Genomic DNA, 13,762 nt, shown 5'->3' with positions numbered 1-13,762 from the left:
GCCTTGTTGAGCAAGGCCTGGTGTGAACAAGAGAAGTCAACCTGGCTGGAATAGCAGCACTGCGGAAGGGACCTGATGGAAATGCAGGTGTGCTAAGACTCTGGGTTGCAAGCAACAGAAAACAATCTGATCTACTTTAAGAAAAAAAGGGGAATTTACTTTAAGGCTGTGTGCGTGCCTGCGTATGTGTGTGTGTGCTCTGAACTGTGTCTGACTCTGTGACCTCATGGACTGTAGATAACCTGCCAGGCTCCTCTGTCCATGAGGTTCTCTAGGCAAGAATAAAGGAGTGGGTTGCCATTTCCTTCTTCAGGGGATCTGCCCAACCCAGGGATGGAACGAACCTGCGTCTCTTGCATCAGCAGGCAGATTCTTTACCATTGTGCCACCTGTGAAGCCCCATTTTAAGGCTACAAAGTTTTATGGGATCTGAAACAAGAAGAGTCCAGTTCATCACATTTGAACTTGGACGTATTAATATCATTTATGGTGAATTTTTATTCTTATAATTTTACTGCTCCATCTTCCCTAACACATTTTTTTTATATTTCCTTATATTTTGTCCTCCTTAAAAAAGAGACTCATTTGGATAACACATTTTGTATGTTTATATTTTCTTTGTTCCTCCTTCTGTTGACTATCAGCGGGTATTTCTTGTTCTTTTAACATATTAGGAAAGTACCCCAAGCATCTTCTCTTGTAACCAACACAAGACTTCCTTTCCATGGTGTTGAAATTCAGCCTTTGTGTGAATAAAGGAGAGTTCAATGCTTTGTAATGCCTCCCACTTCATTGTTAGCTAAGCTTGTTAGCAAGTTGACTCTAAAATTATAATGATTTAATTGTAGGATCGCCACTTGTTTATACTTTACATCAAAAGAGAGCTTTGAGTGTATCACTCTTCTCCTCAAACTCCCCAAATGATGCCTGATCACCTTATAAATTTAGAGGACAAAGAAAAAGAAGAGGAACGGCGAATTTAAGTATTTGAGGGGGCCTCATTGGACTGAAGGATTCATGGAGTGCATGGAAAATCTTTCCAGGACCCCGGAGGCCCTTACTGTGCCTCTTGTCTCCACTTCTCTGAATCTATTTTTCTTTTCTTGGGGCAGATTATAATCCTTGCCCTCAGCATCTCCTTTTGAAGGAGGAAAGGAACAGGCTGAGCTGACTCTATCTTGAAAAAGAAGGAAACCCCATCTTGCACTGTCAGTGAGCTTTGGACTATGTGCCTGTTAGCCATGGGGATAACATACCTACAGCCGAACTGGCCTCTTGGACTGATAAACACCAGATTCCATACCAAGATTTCCCATCACCAAAAAGAATGCAATAATTCCCTATGTAGTCAATCACCTTTGTAATCTTTATGGCGCCCATTGGTATAGGCTACAGTGTATAACCAGCTGACCCTTCTGATTATGAATCATGGCTGTAACCTGAGTGTATCTCCCTTTAACACTTTCCAGGCTAGGTTTAAGGAATTTGGGGATGTGAGCTTGAGCAGTACACTTAAGGTATATAAAGTTTTCACAAAAGTTGGTCGGGGTCCTTGGCTAGGAGGAGACTCTGCCTTGGGCCCGCCAGTGTAATGAACTGCACCCCACCATCTGCATTGTCCTTGTGAGTGAGTCTGTTTCCCAGAACGCGTGGCTACCACACTCTAATTCTCTCCCAGTCTTCTGGCTATTGTGTTGTGTGCGGTCAGTCGTGTCTGACTCTTTGTGACCCCAAGGACTGTAGTCCACCAAGTGCCTCTATCCACAGGAAGTTCTAGGCTAGAATAGTGGAGTGGGTTGCCATTTCCTTCTCCAGGGGATATTCCTGATCCAGGGATCAAACCTGCGTCTCTTGTGTCTCCTTCATTGGCAGGTGGGTTCTTTACCTGCTGAGTCAGCATGGAAGCCCACCTGGCCGTTATTCTGCCTCAGTTCCAAATTCCTGGGAGAGATGGAGAATCCAAGTGGTCTAGATCTAGTCCAATCAGTTATGATGGGGTTGAGGGGTTACCTCGTGCAACAGAAACCAGGGATGCTGGTGCTTCTCCCTAGGGCTGGGGAGTAGGGCAGCCCTAGAAAAGAAGATCTGGCAAATGAATAACGTGTCCCAAGACAGGCCTCCTGCCACTGAGTGCTTCCCATCTTGGAGGAAAACCATGTTGAATTATTTCAGTTGGCTGGGGTTATAGAGGGTTACCTCACTTTCTGTGAATAGTGAACAATGCAGATTTTTTTTTTTTAAGTTATTTACTTGGCTGCAGTGGTCTTAGGTGTGGCACGTGGGGTCATTTCTCTGGTTGCCGCATGGGAGCTTTAGTTCCCTGACCAGGGATTGAACCTGGGCCCTCTGCATTGGGAGCACAAAGTCTTAGCCACTAGACCACCAGGGAAGTTCCCCAAAATGCAGAGTTTTAAAGCAGCGGATATGATCACTCATTTACGCAAAGGATTATTCACTTTGGGGGAAATATACCAGGATTCCTTTCCACTTCGAGGGATATTTTTTTTCCATTATGCCTCTCATTATGCCCATCTTCTCGGTAATGGGTCTGGTTTCCTTGATGCAGGGACTGTCCTTCAGTGGGATCCAGGAACCCTCCCCTGGCATTCTCAGTGCCGGCAGGACCTGGGAGGGAGGGACGCTCACAGCATTTGGCCAACAGCTGTCTGACTGGAGAGATCTCGGGCTTCCTCAGGGCAGGGCTAGGCCCTCGGCTCCTTTGTCCCCATCCAGAGTCTGACTCAGTGCTGGTCACCCGGCCAGGCTGACACATGCTCATGGAGCCGAATGAATAAAGCCAGTTTCCAGATATAAGCAATTCCTAGCCAAGGAGTAGCTAAAGGAAAATACAGCTTTATTGTAAGTAAGGGACATAAGAAGTCCTTTCCTGCAAAAACATTGTATGTGGCACTGCTTCTTCTGGTCTTGCCAGCAGCATCTCTCAGAGGCTGGATAACCCCAACTCCTGTGCAGTGTCAGGGACTGAACACTTGCTCCACCTCAAACAGGGCCCTGAGACCTTCTTTACATCCCCTTCCCAAAGGAGAGGCTTGTGTCAAGCAGACCCAGGTGCCACCGCCTCCCTTTGGGAAAGGCAGGAAGCCGGCTCCCGTCCCTGGAGAGAAAAGCCTCATCCCCTTCCTGGAGGCTTTGAGGATGCTGGAGGAGCCAGGAGGAGGGATCGGCCACCCTCCACCTGTCAGCCCTCCGGGGTTCAGCCCTCCAAACAGAGCCCGGGGTGAAAGTCTGTCCCGAGGACGGCCCACCCCGGCGAACTCCGGGCCTTGGATGCGGAGAAGGCGACAAATGAGACAAAATGAAAAATATAATGATGCATATTATATTAATCATCCTCCCGTTTTCTGACACCATAAATCTTCTCCTTAAACTCCTTGGTGGTGATTGCATCATCTCCCTCTCTGCCCGAAACAGCACAGATTAAGATAAAGTGATGGTGCTGTGTCAAAGAGAGCTTTACTGCCACACTTGGGATACAAAGAGAGAGGTTAATTTATCATCACTGGGGAAAACTGACAGAAGAGAGATATACTACCGAAAGGGGATTTAGCACAGGGCCAAGAAACTTCACACTATTTTTACCATCTGTCACATGCTCTAATAAAGCAGGGCAAAATATGAAGAAAGGAAAAATGAACTATCAAACACTGATGTAATGCAGCCCATAAATCTAATTTAATTACTTTGCATGGAGACAGGTCCTCGACTCTGTGTGAATATACTGGATTTTCTTGGCAACTTAACAACTAAGTGTTTTAATAACATCACACTATAATTTATTCTGCTTGAAACACAAAACCCCTTTTGTGAGAGTTTCATTTTTGAGAACTGTTAATTTTTTCGGCTAATGTCAAAACTGGCATAAATTCACATGTGAACTTGAAGCCTGACTGTGAAAAAGGCTTAGGTTACTGCCTGCCTTTTTATTGTCGGCACTTTTTCCCCCCTTCTGCATGCATTAGAAATAATTGGGCTTTGTTGATGACTTAGGTGAGGAGAGTTGTCTTGCAATTAGATTTTAATATAATGACAAAGGGTGTGTGAGAGGGAAGTCTTTGTAACATATAAAGAGGTAAGAAAATGCAATGGGAAAAAAGAAATTCCTCATTTTCCAGCAGAACAGCCAAACCCCAAATGCAGTATTCCTGGAACCAGGCGGTCCCCGGAACCCTGAGAATTTTACTCTGGAGGATGTTAAGATCTCAGGGCTAAAGGGACGCTGGGAACGCAGGTCTGCCCTAGAGGGAGCCACCGGGAGCGGAAAATAAATCAAAAATAAAATTAATATTCATTGGGTGTCTTCCCGAATTTGGATGCAGTTACAGAAATTATTGTTAATAATGAAAGCCATATATCAAAGGTTATAAAATTCATCTGTGCTAGGACACTATTTTTTTAGGCTTTGTTCTGAACCATTAAAGATGACATATTGCATTTGTGTGCCTCTGTGTATAATAAGATACATTGAAGTGTGATTCTAACCTAAACTGGCAATTTTGGCATTGAACCCGAGTTCTTAAGTGGGGGCTGTGACACTGCTGTCCAGAGGAGGTTGACTGAACTCATCCATTCTCTCATGACCTCACTGGTAGGGCAGGATGGATGGGTAATTAATTTGTTAGATCATAAGTGATTCATGTTAGGAAAATAAAACTCTCAGTCTCTTGACAAATTCAATTGAAATATAATGGGGGGAAAAGGATAAGAAAAAACCCTCTCCCCCCCTCCCCCACTGCCACTAAGCTCTCACACGGAAAAAAAACCCAAAATATCAAGATATATAATCTGCTGAAACTCATTTCTTTATGCCTTCAGCAACACTTAATAAATCCTTACTATATGGAAGTCTCTCTAGGACATACTTTGGGGACATTTGTAGTCTGGCAACAGAGATACAGTTGACAGAAAAAAAATCTACATTTAGTACATTCTGAGAAGGGTTAGCCTGGTGGGCGATATTGGTAAGGTCCACGGCAAGGGCAGATACAGAGCTGGTTGTGGTGTGGACCTTGGATAAAACAGAGGTGATTCATCTGGAAAATTCTAACAAGTATTAAATCCATCAGGAAATGGGCCACATACGCATATTGTTGAATATTTATTGACTGTCACTGGAGTTTTGCTATATGTTAAATATCTAGATGGATTCAAGGACCTTGAAGCCAGGAAACTGAGGTGCAAAGTTTTCAGAGAAGTACTTTCAAATAAATTTCCCCTCATGCTTTTTTTTCCCTTTTCTGAAGTTCTTCCATTCCCCTGTTCAAACTTGGAAAACGCTCAATTCTTGTGGTTTCTTGTTCTGTTGAATTTGTGTGGGAGAAAAATGTCCAACCTTGAACTCTGAATGAAGCTCAGTGTGCAGAGTGGTGGTTTTCAGCTGTGCTATTTCAAATGCTCTCATTGGTATTTTTAAAGACTTCCCACATATTCGGTTACTGACCTGGGGCCCAGAAGAGTGAACATTAAAAATTAAAAAAAAAAAAATCAAACCACCAGTATTTACTTATGAAATGACTTGGTTATAGCCCAACAATCCAACAGCCTTAAAATTAGTGCACAAATTGAGAGTTTGAAGAGTTTCTTTTTTGGCATTTTGATTTCCTCATCTGAAAAATGGGGCTATTAATACCTACCTCCTGGGATGATTGTGAGGATTAAACACGCCTACGGAGGTGAAGCACCCAGGGAGCTAAAATGATGGTTGCAATTATTATTTTATTATTATCATTTTGATTTTCCTCCCCTTTCCTTCTCTTCCTCTTGGCATTTCTAACCACCCTCTCTCCCATCTCCCCTTCCCCCCACCCCTATAAAGTACATTTTTTTACAGACCTGCTAGAATCCATTTCATTCAGCCTCCCCCTTCTGGCCCAGCTGCAGACTGCAGCTATGTCACTTTAAAAAAAAAAAAAAACAAAACACTTTAAAATAGGAAATATTAAAAAAAAAAAAAAAAGTCAGGTGGACCTAGGCTGTTTTCTGGAAATGAACCTTATGAAGGACCCACAGGGCAGAAATAAAGAGTGCAAGCCCTGTGCCTGCTCGGCGGCAAAAGAAGAAATTGCAAAGGAGCCCAGGTTCTCAGAAACCCAGGAAAGCCTTTCTGATGAAGGTGGGTGGGGAGAGAGGAACATCCCAGGAAGTAAAAAGCCAGCAAAATTGATGGCGCTGCCTCCTTTTATCGGTAACTGTTAGCCCAAGTGCCCGACACAAGGTGAACTTGACCTTTCCGATAAAACAGTTGTGCTTGAACTCTGTGCTGCTCTGAGGCTCTTCATATTCTTCTTTTAACAGGTACCTTGCTTTAACCTTGCTGGTCAAGATGACAGATCATTTACATTAACAGATTCTGCAGGAACGCTGTGGGTCGAAGCTGGCAGTGCGTTAGCCCCAGGTGACTGGGGGCAGCCGAGAGTGAGGACTTGAGAAGCCCAAAGAGCCGGCACCCGCAAGGAAGGAGGGAGGTTTCCAGCAAACCTTCAGACCTCACTGGTCCCTGGTGTGGCACCGAGAGAAACTGAGCCACATGGAATCTTAAAACACGGTTCCTTGTTAGTGCGTAAGTTTTGTTCATTCATCTATTCGTTTAGGCATCCAACACTCAGTGCATCCTTATTGTGTGCCAGGCATTATGGTGGGTGGTGAGGATGCTAGGAAAGGACAGGTTGGCTCTGCCCTCAAGATGCACTGAGTGGAAGAAAGGACACTGACCCAGACTCCCTTAACTACAACATGATGGAAAAACCACGAGATGATTGGAATCTGAGCAAAGTTCTGCAGGAGTGGAGACCCTCCACCCACCAGAGAAGGTTTCTTTCTTTCTTCTTTTTAAAAAAAATTTGTTTATTTGGATGCACCGTGTCTTGGTTGCAGCCTGTGGGATCTTCAGTTGTGGCATCTAGTTCCCTGACCAGGGATCATACCTGGGCCCTCTGCACTGGGAGAGAGGAGTCTTAGCCACTGGACCACCAGGGACGTCTCCCAGGAAAGGTTTCTAAGGGTATCTTTGGAGCTGGAGGTAGAAGCATGAGCCATATTTGTCCTGGGGTAGCAGTAGGAGGAGCAGCATTTCTGGCGGAGAGCAAAGTGTAAGCGAAGGTTAAGACACTGATTGGTCAGCGGGGGACCAAACTGGTCATGATGGCTTAGGGGCTGCTGTAGTCTGTGATGTGCTATTATGTGAGCTCACAGGCAGGGAGGAGTTAAAAAAGAGCCAGTAAGTTTCTAGCTGTCCAGTTGCCTGGGCCTTGTTCTTCAAGCCCAAGGGTCCAAGGAGCGGGAGAATGAGAAGCTCCGCTGGGTTCTGCCCATCTGCACAAGTACTGGTTTTAGACATTCTTGTGAGTGCCATCTGACCTCCAGAAGGAGACCCTAATGGTTAGTGGCCAAGCTTGGCAAGTGTCCCTTTGGGCAAGGAGGCATTGGTTTGGATGTGCTTGGAGAAACTGTAAGTCCCTACTCTTGGCCAGTGTATTCCTGCCAATCAGATCAAAGCACTTTGTTGAAGCCTCACCTAGATGTCCTCGAGGAGACATCATGGTCACAATGGAAATTTATTGAACACTCACGCTGGGCCACCATCAGTCTAAGTGTCTGCTGAGTCCTCACAGCATACCAAAAGAGTAGGTCTATTGTTACTTAACCATTTTACCAAGGAAGAAACTGGCACTGACAGGTGGGGTACCTTGCCCAAACACACACAACTCATGAGCAGCAGATCACCACTTTGACCAGCCCAGAGCCTGTACTCTTAACCAACTTCCTACATCCACCTGAGAGAGTGAAACCACCAGGACATACTTAATAGCCAGATGCTTCCTTTATGTCCATCATCGCATGGTGTCATCAGCATGATGAGAGACAGGCATCATTTTACCAATGAAGGAAACAGGCTCAGAAAGACTAAGTAACTGATTGTCAAATGGTCAGTAAGTGACGGAGGTGGCGTTTCTGTTCAGGTGTGCTGGAACGGCAAAGCTGAGGTCCTTTTTCCACTCTTGTGTGCTTCATTTCTAAGAAAATAATCTCAGTAGATACTGCATCTTTTCCTGCCATTCAGGGAGTCAGGCATATCACTGAGCAACTGCTTCCCCTGGGGATGACCATCCAGGGAACCCCTCTTTACTCCCTACCTGGACTGCAGTTACTGTGAGCAGGAAGTGAGTCATAGATATGGGGAACCTTATTTTAATAGGACTCAAGAGCCAAAGTAGAGTTTTTCACCTGTGGAGAAGGAATATTCTTAAGCTACTGTTAGGTATAAAAAGCAGAGACATTACTCTGCCAACAAAGGTCCGTCTAGTCAAGGTTTTGGTTTTTCCAGTAGTCATGTATGGATGTCAGAGTTGGACTATAAAGAAAGTTGAGCACCAAAGAATTGATGCTTTTGAACTGTGGTGTTGGAGAAGACTCTTGAGAGTCCCTTGGACTACAAGGAGATCCAACCATTCCATACTAAAGGAAATCAGTCCTGAATATTCGTTGGAAGAACTGATGTTGAAGCTGAAACTGCAATACTTTGGTCACCTGATGGGAAGAACTGATTCATTGGAAAAGACTCTAATGCTGGGAAAGATTGAAGACGGGAGGAGATAGGGATGACAGGATGAGATGGCTGGATGGCATCACCAACTAAATGGACATGAGTTTGAATAAACTGTAGGAGTTGGTGATGGACAGGGAAGGCTGGCATGCTGCAGTCCATGGAGTCTCAAAGAGTCGGACACAACTGAGTGACTGAACTGAACTGAACTGTTAGATAGGCAACTCCGATAGTAAGTTTAGAGAAAGGATCAGCAAACATTTCCTGCAAATGGCCAGATAGCAAATATTTCAGTCTTTGCTGGACATATATGTGTCTTATACATAATGTCATGTGTCTCTGCCACAGCTATTCCATTCTGCATGGCGGTGCAAAAGCAGCCACGGATGATCCGTAAATGAATTAGCATGGCGATGATCCAATAAACCCTTATTTATGGATGCTGGTGTGTGAATTTCATGTAATTTTCATGTGTCACAAAATATTCTTCTTCTTTTGATACTTTCCAACTGCTAAAAAAAAAGTGAAAACTATTTTTTGCTCACAGGCTAGTATGGAAACTTATTGTGGACTAGATTTGACCCATTGGTTGTAGTTTGCCTGGTTTGGTTTACAAAATTTATTCTGTACTTTTTATAAAACCTGGTGTGTAAATCAAAATGCAAGAGACATCTCTTATAAATCCTTTAAATACTCATTTATGTTTTTGGAAAATCAGTGCTTCATTCATTGAGTCCTTTGGGGACTTCCCTGGTGGTCCAGTGGTTAAGAATCAACCTTCCAGTGCAAGGGATGCAAGTTCAATCCCTGATCAGGAAACTAAGATCCCGCATGTCAAGGGGCAATGAAAAACACACCACAAATACCAAGACTGCATGCTCTGAAGCCTGCACACCACAACAAAAGATCTCAAGTGCTGCAACTGAGACCCAATGGAGCCAAATCAATAAGTTAAATTCAGTTCAGTTCAGTTCATCTCAGTCGCTCAGTCGTGTCTGACTCTTTGCGACCCCATGAACCGCAGCACACCAGGCCTCCCTGTCCATCACCAACTCCTGGAGTCCACCCAAACCCATGTCCATCGAGTCAGTGATGCCATCCAACCATCTCATCCTCTGTTGTCCCCTTCTCCTGCCCTCAATCTTTCCCAGCATCAGGGTCTCTTCAAATGAGTCAGCTCTCTGCATCAGGTGGCCAAAGTATTGGAGTTTCAGCTTCAACATCAGTCCTTCCAATGAACACCCAGGACTGATCTCCTTTAGGATGGACTGGTTGAATCTCCTTGCAGTCCAAGGGACTCTCAAGAGTCTTCTCCAACACCACAGTTCAAAAGCAGCAATTCTTCAGTGCTCAGCTTTCTTCATAGTCCAAGTCTCACATCCATACATGACTACTGGAAAAACCATAGCCTTGACTAGATGGACCTTTGTCGGCAAAGTAATGTCTCTGCTTTTTAATAGGTTGTCTAGGTTGGTCATAACTTTCCTTCCAAGGAGTAAGCGTTTTTCAATTTCATGGCTGCAGTCACCATCTTCAGTGATTTTGGAGCCCAGAAAAATAAAGTTAGCCACTGTTTTCACTGTTTCCCCATCTATTTGCCATGAAGTGATGGGACCAGATGCCATGATCTTAGTTTTCTCAATGTTGAGCTTTAAGCCAACTTTTTCACTCTCTTCTTTCACTTTCATCATGAGGCTCTTTAGCTCTTCACTTTCTGCCATAAGGGTGGTGTCATCTGCATATCTGAGGTTATTGATATTTCTCCTGGAAATCAAAACCTTTGAGTCCCTTGACTACACTTGCACCCTGGAGCACTCAGAAAGACAAAATCATACCCTGTTGAGGATAAGTTGACACTTTCTACACAAGACAGACTGAAGTTTTACAGTGATGTCTGGGATGATGTTGACCACTTGCCTCCAGGTCTTTGTTCTAGGTGAACATTCCGTCTGGAGGGTTCATGACTCCAGATAAAGTGTTGTCTGGTCAATCTTTAGATTGATTCACAATATCCCCCTTGGTATCAAAGGCCCCATCTTCTCATTAAGGACCTCACACTCATTTGCAAGGTTTTCCTCCATCTTTTTCAATCAAGATTGGAAAGATGCCATCTGTGCAAGTCAGTCCGTTGCTCCCAGGGGAGCTGCAGCTGCTCTTGGGGTCCTGTCAAAGAAGAAATGCTGACAGCTGAAGGACCCCAGTCTTGAGACAGGTGAAAGAAAGAGCAAAAGCTGGAATTGGGGGTGTATGTTGGACAGCAGCCCCTCCAGCTATGCCTTCTTCCCCTCGTTCTTCAACGTGCCCCAGTGGCGGGCATTTTCTCTAGAATTCAGTGAACTGAAGACTACATTCCATAGCAATGGTTTTATTATCTCAGCATCGACAACCCCCCAACCCCTCCCACACCTCTTTTGCCACTATTTTCTTGTTAACATAAAAGAAGGGACAGGACGAGCCTTCTTGGTCCCCGGTGTCCCTGGTAAAGACTTGCCCTAGTCCCTTCTGCAAACGCCTCTCCTCTTCCCACTAAGGGAGGCGTGGTCAGGGGATTGATCTCAGGTCAGAATCTGATTCTGTAACTGGAGGCTGTCTTTCTTCTGGACCCCACTCTTGTCTATGCCCCAAGGTGGGCAGTGTTGAGGGACAGGCAGGTGGGGTCTGAGGCACCAGGAGTGAGCGATGAAAGGTTTGAGCCTCTGGGACAGACTCAGGGGTGTGACTAACTCCCCCTGGCTTCAAGAGCCAAGCATGTTGATGGGGGTGAGGTGGGTTTATAGGTCCTGATCACATGTGGGTCATGGGTGAGATGGTTGTAGCAGAAAACGAGGGAGAGAAGGTCACCTTGGGCCACATCCCCTGCCCCAGTTGTCCCTGCCTCTGGCTGCCGAGTCTCTCTGTCTTCCCGCTGCTAGACTCCACCCAGGAGGGGGCTCTTTCAGGCTGATCCCATTTGTAGAAAAGTGAATTGCACCTTTGGGGTATGTTTTGAGAGGGGCCAGAAGACTTCTGTATCAGTTAGTCAATGCACCGAAAACACTGTGTATCAACTACGGAAAACTCAGTGACATAGAGTAACACTCACTGGTTCTCCTGATTCTGCAGGTTGACTGGAGTTGACTGGGCCTGGGTGGATCTAAGCTGGGCTTTGGTGGGTCTGCTTGGTTCTGATCCGTGTGTCTCTCATCTTCCTCATGGGGCCAGTGCAGTAGCCTGGATTTCCTCGCATGCCAAAGCCTAGCGGGCAAGGGCACAGGTGGAAATACTCAAGGTTTATTGGCCAAAGCAAATCACATGGGCAAACCCAAAGTCAAGAGTCTGGGAGAGCAGGACCTTCCCCCAATGTGGGAGAGCATACTGCAAAGACCACCCACCAGTGGTGGATGCAGAATCAGGGACCCACATAGAATTGATCACAGTTCCCCTATCAAAATATCTTGGGACTTCCCTGGTGGGCCAGTGGTTAAGAATCCTCCTGCCAATGCAGGGGACATGGGCTCGATCCCTGGTCTGGGAACTCAGATCCCACATGTCGCAGGGCAACTGAAGCCATGTGCTACAACTATCGAGCCTGGGCTCTAGAGCCCATGCACCTAAACTGCTGAGTCCATATACCACAACCACTGAGCCTGTGTGCCCTAGAACCCACACTCCTCAAGAGGAGCCACGGCAACGAGAAGCCCGTGTGCCACTAGAGATGACCCATGCTCACTGCAGCCAGAGAAAGTCTGTGTGCAGCAACAAAGACCAGCAAAGCTATACACAAATAAATTAAATTAAAAATATCTCCCCTCAAATACCTCTGGTGAGGCTTAAATCCTTGCTATTCCAATTACTCCTTGGCATTAAAATATTGTCTACATAGGCCCTAGTGAGAGATAGAACATTTGTGCCTAATACCTTAACTTTTCAGCAGCCTTATGCAATTAGCAGACACAGGGGTTCTGAAGGAGTGGGGGTCAGGGCAGAGACATTTTGCAGGGAAGTTGGACCACATAAGGTGGGGTGGCCGGAGTCCCCCTTTCCTGAACATTCCAGCCCTTTGCACCTGCCCACTCTTGCTCTCATCCCCATGTTAGGCGAGAGCCACAGAAATTCTTCATCTGCTCAAAGAAACATACGTCATTGCAGGTGACTAGAAAATTCCTGAGTTGGAAAGATGAGGAAAACAGCAGTTAAGTCTGTAGGAAACACATCCTCGGCTTCGCTGTGATGTCAGAATGTTTGTCTCATTTTGTTTTCTGTTGGGGCTCATGTAACACGTGAGGATGGGTGGGCGGCTGCGTGGGAGCGTGGAGGTCTGTGTTTGTATGCGTGCGCTTGTGTTCATGTTTTTGCCAATATGCCTGTCTCAGTCATGCTCAAAAATCTGTCTTCTTAGGCTGGGAACAGAAAGAGGTTTTCATTATTAGACAATATTATCACCAAATAGTTTTTTTTTTCTTTTTTTTAAATGTGAGTTAAGAGGATTGGACTTCTGAATACAGTTAAAAACAGAAGAGTACGTGTGTGTGTGTGTGTGTGTGTGTAGTGTGCTGTGTATAGTGTGCTGTGTGCCCTGTATCAGGGGTAGGGTGTACACAGAGAGATGTCTTCACCCTACAAGCTCTTCGGTTCTATTTCTGCTACTACCAAAATGGATTTGATACATTAACTTAGCAATTACAGTTATAGGAAAACTGTGTCTTAGTTAATTACATACGACTTCTGATAGTAGGCTCTCTTATCTACATATCCATCCATATGTAATTTTTAGTCTGTTTAGTGACTTGTACCGCAATCTTTTTTTTTTAACACACGGGGGTGGGGGAGGTAGGAGGGGCTGATTTTTTTTTTTTGCTGGCTCTCAGGCAATGATTCCTCCTGGATTTAAATTCAGTTGTAGTTCGTAGCTGGGTAGATTAGTTCCTTGTGAATACACCTCTCTCAGTCCTATCCCCTAAAAAAACCTCCAAGCATGTATGCATAGAGGAGATGGTAGATTAGGTTACCGGGAAAGGAAATGTACAAATGTACTTTTGCAAGAAGATGAACTGATGGTAGCTGCAAGTTGCTGATGAAGGCAGTTTGTGTAAGAGCAGGGCCCTGGCTGCCGGGGCCCATCTGTCTCTGCTGTCACTCTCTCTCCGGCTGCCTGTGCGGTTCCTAAGCGAGCCTGGACTTTCCTGTTGCCTCCGTCCTTTTTCCTCCTCCCTCCAAGGAATC

At 45.3% G+C, this 13,762-nt stretch overlaps 1 long non-coding RNA gene and 1 other non-coding gene across 3 annotated transcripts in view; one reads left to right on the top strand and one right to left on the bottom strand.

Annotated features, from left to right (window-relative positions):
* LOC138430820 (uncharacterized) overlaps nt 1-13,762 on the top strand; it is a 51,894-nt gene that overhangs the window by 18,227 nt on the left and 19,905 nt on the right. Inside the window, exon 3 of one of the 2 annotated variants that reach the window (XR_011253392.1) lies at nt 6,313-6,577. This is a non-coding gene — a long non-coding RNA (uncharacterized lncRNA). Of the gene's footprint in view, nt 1-6,312; nt 9,258-13,762 lie in introns of those variants that run through there. The other variant, XR_011253391.1, reaches the window with a different exon arrangement.
* TRNAG-CCC (transfer RNA glycine (anticodon CCC)) lies at nt 2,317-2,389 on the bottom strand. Its single transcript has one exon. It is a non-coding gene; the product is annotated as a tRNA-Gly (tRNA).

Source organism: Ovis canadensis, chromosome 26 (genome assembly GCF_042477335.2).
Source record: "Ovis canadensis isolate MfBH-ARS-UI-01 breed Bighorn chromosome 26, ARS-UI_OviCan_v2, whole genome shotgun sequence".
NCBI classification, from domain to species: domain Eukaryota; kingdom Metazoa; phylum Chordata; class Mammalia; order Artiodactyla; family Bovidae; genus Ovis; species Ovis canadensis.
The sequence above is the reverse complement of the archived record's forward strand: the minus strand, read 5'-3'. Positions and strand labels throughout refer to the sequence as shown.